Source organism: Cynara cardunculus (genome assembly GCF_001531365.2).
Source record: "Cynara cardunculus var. scolymus isolate 2C chromosome LG 14, CcrdV1, whole genome shotgun sequence".
NCBI classification, from domain to species: domain Eukaryota; kingdom Viridiplantae; phylum Streptophyta; class Magnoliopsida; order Asterales; family Asteraceae; genus Cynara; species Cynara cardunculus.
Window position 1 is genome coordinate 10,396,316 of NC_037541.1, and position 6,093 is coordinate 10,402,408.

A 6,093-nucleotide genomic window follows, 5' to 3' on the forward strand; every position below is an offset into this window, starting at 1 on the left:
GGGTACAAAAAGGTGTCCTTGGTACATCATCTTCACGTACCTTAAGTTGATGATAACCCGACCTCAAATCAATATTTGAGAAATAAATTGCGCCCTGCAATTGATTGAACAAATCATCTATATGCGGTAATGGACACTTGTTCTTTATCGTTACCTTATTCAATTCACGATAATCGATACACATGAGAAATGATCCATCATTCTTCTTCACAAACAATACTGGAGCACCCCCAGGGTGAAGTGCTCGGTCAAATAAAGCCCTTATCTAAAAACTCTTGCAACTGACTCATCATCTCTTTTATCTCGGTCAGTGTAAGACGATAGGGAGTCTTTGTAATAGGTGCAACACCCGACACTAAATCAATACGAAATTCCACCTACCTGTCCGACGGTAAAACAGGCAAGTCATCAGGGAAAAGATCTTGGAATTCACATACTACTGGTACATCTTTTGCAGTTTTCTTCACTTTTTTGGTTGCATCCAAAACATATGCCATGAAAGAAGAGCAACCCTTAGTAATGCTTTAAGCATAGATATTACCTTCACATTGCTGATACGTCTTTCCCCATAAATGTACAAGTAGTCTCCATTCTCAACTAGTACCCGAATCATCCTCTGAGAACAAATGATATCCACACGATTCTTCACTTATCAATCCATACCAATCACGACATCTAAACCACGGATATCCATAGGAATCAAGTCTACCGAAAAGTCATGATCGTCTAACACTAAAGTGCAGTCTTTAAACACCTTATCAGCTACCAAAGTGACTCCGTTAGCAGTATCATTGATAAACGATATAGGAAGCATAAGTGGCACAGATTCCAAATAGCGAACATACAAAAAAAATTATAACTCCAGAATTGAATAAAATACAACTTGGCCGAGAGTTAATAATGAAAATACCGGTAATGCTGTCTGACTCATTGCAAGCCTCCTCCGCGGTAATCTGAAAAGCTCGAGCTTGCGTTTTGGGTATCTCATCCTTTTAACTTGAGGCACCACCCATTGCTGGTCTTTGCACCGACGCCTTACTTTCTTCCTGTCTCATACGGGGGCATTCAAAATTTTGGTGGCCAAATACTCCACAAGAATAACATGCTCGATCTCTTTTTGGGCAGTTTGCACGAACGTGGCCCATTTCGCCACATCAAAAACATTTCAAGCTTGTCGATTCAGTAAGGCATCGTCGTTGGTGAGTTTTGCCACATTTTGACAAAGACGTGACACATTCGATTGAAGTGAATAGACTTGTGATTAGTCACACAGAATGTTCTGAGATTGACTCCGTCTCAAAGTGAAAGATTGAGGTTGTTGTTGAGTAGGTACAGAGAAGGTTCTTTCATGGAAACATTTATTTATCTGAAATAAAATTTATCATATTCAATAATTAATACTTTCTATGTATTTTTGTTTTGAAAATCATGTGATAATATTTGTAAGTTTGTTATTCTTTTTGCCAAACATTTTTTATGCAGGGAATTAATAGGATCAAACTCTACATAAAATAATTTAGACCACTAGCTAATTTTAACTTGGAAGCACAAATATCTTTTGTTATATTTTCTAAAATCAAACCATGTATGAAATAATTTAGATTACTATATAATTTCAACTAATTTTCTTTTGTGATTTCCATAGTCATAAATATGATTTTTGAAGATTATTTTTTATTTTGTGTTATATTTCTTGATTCGATGTTGAATCTCGTAATTCCAATTTTGTTGTCACCCATATGTGGTTTGTTGCCTAAGGCTATATATGATTATTTAAAACTATATAACACTCGCTACTCAAGGATGTTTGGATATTTAAAAATATGATACACATATAGTATTAAGTTTTCCTAAGTTTTAAGACAGACTAAACATCTTTATATGATCGTATACGATTAGTTTAAGCACAACTATCATTATATGCAAGTTTCTGAAGTTCATTTATCTTGATATTACATTATGATATTATATAATCATAAAATATGCATTACAAAAATAAATTACCATTTAATAACAATAACAAAAATTGTCTTAGGTAAGAGATGCCTAGCTTGATTAGGTTCCAAACCCTTTAAAAATAGCATGTGTCATTTATAGTTTTTTAATAGTGGGGGCATTATTTTACCTTCTCGCCCAAGGCATGAGAAACCTCAGGACCGGCCCTGTTTGGATCCATTTATATTAAGTTTATAAGCTTCTTTTATGTTCATAATCATAGTGGCAACAAATGATGTAAATACAAGTTGACAGTCAATCAAAGGACCCATGGCGACTTTAGCCAAGTTTCTGTCATCACTAGCATTGTAGAAACAACCACATTTTTGTAGAAGGCCAACCAAAGTACTCGTGGCAGCATGATCAACCAAAATTTTGTAATGGCTAGCATTGTAAATATATGCATGTTACCTGGCTCAGGTCAATGCCACATTTGTTCTTTGATAATTTGAAAGAAAACCAACAGATCCATTCTCATGACATCTCATTATGGGTATAACAATTACATCTTCCTTGTTCCCTTGAAAGCTATCAATAGATCAGATATTGACATCGAGGTAATTAGTTTCCCATTTATAAATAACTAGCAATGTACCGCTCTGATTTAACGTAAAATTTTATTCGACATTGAGAATTAAAAATTAATGCATACATTATTATTATTATTTTTAAATTTTTTGGAGTATTCTGACATACTAGAAAACTAGAATACATGGATCAACCAACCAAAAGAAGACACGTAAAAGAGTTGGACATATAGCATTAAATGCAATAATAGCTATAAAAAGTCAACCTTGGCATACATTGCAATTCGCCCATTTTGAAAGAACGATCCTTGAGAGTGTTTTTGAAGTAAATTCGACATTATCCTCTGAAGAACATCCATTGTTCATTGGATCTGGAAGAGAACCCTCGTCTCTCCCTCTCCTTCAGTTAGGCAAAAGAAAAAGTAAAAAAAATATGATCTATAAAAAGTATAAAAATATGTCAACTTAATTTTAGTAACAACAAGGCAAAAGAAATACACGAAATATCATGAAATCTTTTAATCATTATTATTCATGTTTCATACAATACAATATTAGAAAATAAATCGCCTGTATATTTTTTTCAACACCATGGTTTTATAAACTTATAACCTTCAGATGATCTATTATATGCAAAAAAATCCAGTCGGTAGTATCAACCAATAACAATATTCATCACCGCCTTTGTTTAGAGCACATATATTTCGAATGTTGCTATTATACAAACTCAAGTTTTGAAATCTCGAACCCCACCAAAAGTAGCCATAGAAAAGTGTACGACCATCAAACCTTTCACAAAATGACCAATGGTATTTTTCATTGAACGAAATGGTATGATTTCCAAGATCATCATCTCTGGATTTGATATGAGCGACGATCTCATCTTGGATATCATTTATAATATAAATATCCCATTTACTAGTCAAGCATGCATATACCGTGGCAAATGGGTATGTCAAGATGACAAAAATGAACAAGTAATACATTGCACAAAACCTTAATTTTATCGAGTGTTTCTCCATCTTTCGGATCTGAATTCTTCAGGTTACTGTAGTTCGTTTCATGACCTATGGATATATATATATATATATATATATATATATTTGGATGAACATTAATAGATTTCTTGTTTTAGAGAACCCTATTAATAACAAATATATTTTTATTTGTTAAGTGTATAAATTTTTTCACCATTAACATAATTTATTTTGGTTTAAAATCATTGTATTTTGTTTTAATTATAAAAATGGACATCTGACTTCAACAAAATCGGGTTATAAGACGCCAACAATGTTCAAGTGTCCTAATAGTTCATAGGTCTTAAGTTTATAGGATCAAACGATAAGACGTCTTACTTAACGTGCTGTCATAAGTTTATATGAGGCTTGTAGGTGTCGTGACAACTTTTGAGAAGTGTTCTGCAGACACATATTTTTATTGGGAACTCGTTTTTATGTCATTGTTTGAAAAAGTGTCAGTGCGACAATTCATTTTAAAAATGTCATAGAAAATCTGTCAAGATGCCCAAAAGTCACTAAAACATAAACTTATGACTATGCACATGTTTTAGTTGTTTTCTAAGTCCCGTTTGGCTTCAATGATTTGGTGGATTTGAAATTGAATTTTATTTCAATCCTATGTTTGATTTGAAAGAATGTTTGAATTTGAAATCTCTAGACTTCATTTAAATTTCATAAACATATGATTTAGAAATCACTGGATACATCAGCACCACTAGACAACAGTGTTCAAGTAGGTTTTCAACATCGTCTTTCCATGACTCATGCAACGTTTGAGTTTCTCCCTTTTCTTCGGTTCATCCATCCCAAGGGTTTAGTTTTGGTTTTAGGGTTTTTGGATTTGATTTTGGTTTTAGAGTTTGATATTAGGTTTGATACTGGGGTTAGATTTAGGTTTTAGTGTTTGCAGCACAATTTTTTTGGATGAATCTGTATAAATTAGTGGCTTATATGTTAAATGTTTGTAGATTTTATGTTGACGTTCTTGATATTTTAATGTATCGTGTTCAAATTGGCAATCACTACAAAACAAAGCTGCTTTACAGATGCAAAATTTCGTCGGAAACCCATTGGGAAAATCATCACCGACGAAGAAATCTGGCTGATGATTGTGATCACCCGTAGATTTTCAATCACCGATCAAAAATATGTTGGTAATCACAAGTGATTTGTCATAAATCTGTTAGAAAAATCCGTCAATGAAGTCTCTTTACTTTGCAGTGGATGGTTAACGGTGACAAAAGGCTGTGTGTGATCGTAGATAAAAGAAAGAAAAGGAAAATGGATAAATGGTCAAATGAATTTACTCAATTAAATATATTCAAGAAAAAGAAAAAAATGAATTAAAAAAATGGTAACGTAAAGAAAACTGATAAAATGACCATTCTAACCCTTACAACTAACAAAAATAACGGACAAATGTTAGGATGAAGGACCAAATATTTAAATATTTCCATAAATGAAGGTTTATTACGTAGTAAATGAAGATAAACAACTAAATCCGTGACATATCACAAACCTCAGGGACCAAATCTATATTTACTCTTCTAATAATAACAAAAAATAAAGTAAATTTTTATTTTTTGTGTTTGTTAATATTTTCCATTTTCGTTTGAAATTATGATATTTGTTCCTATAATTTATAATTTATTGATACTAGGGTGCGAACCACACGTTGTGCGGTCTGTTAGTAATTTGAGTAGTAACGTAGATTGTATATATAAATAACTGTTAGATGTTAAATACGATCATTAACACATTGTATCTATACGATTCGTAAAAGTTAGTAGAATTTAACTAACAAATTATATATATATATATATATATATATATATGTATTATATAGTTTTGTTAAGAAATAAAGTTGTAAAATGAAATAAAATGAGTAACATTAAAGATCGTGTAGTGGAACATGTATGCATTGCTTGTATAATTGATGACATTGAATGAAATTTTTTATTTTTGGAAAGATAATAGTACACTTGATAATTTTATTAAGAAAAACAAAAGTACACCTAAATGGCATGGTAACTACCATCCAAACGCATGTCCACTCTCCAAATGGGACAAACCCCAAATGTTTATATGGTGTGCACTAAACAAAACAACTAAATATAATTGTTTAAAAAAACTTCATACCACAACAATAACCAAATAAAATTTTGGCCTAACGATATGTGTGTCTTTGGCCTCCTAGGAGGTCAAGGGTTCAAATATCACCAAAGGTAAAGAGGATGTGTGAGTTTATTTTTTCTATTTACCGTAAAAAATTATTATATACTTATAAATAAAATTGGATTGTCCCTGTAATTAATTTGTTTTTTTAAGTTTTTAAATACTAATCAATTAGTATTTTAAATACAATTTTAATTACAAATAGATAACTAAAATTAATTGATTATTAATATAAATTAGTAAGTGACAATCATAAAAATTACGATAATATAAATGAATTGCTAAATGAATTGTCATTTGTACACGTTAAGTAGTTACAAATCAATGTTACTGAATCATGAAACTGTAGACAATTCAAAAGTTTAAATTAACAATAT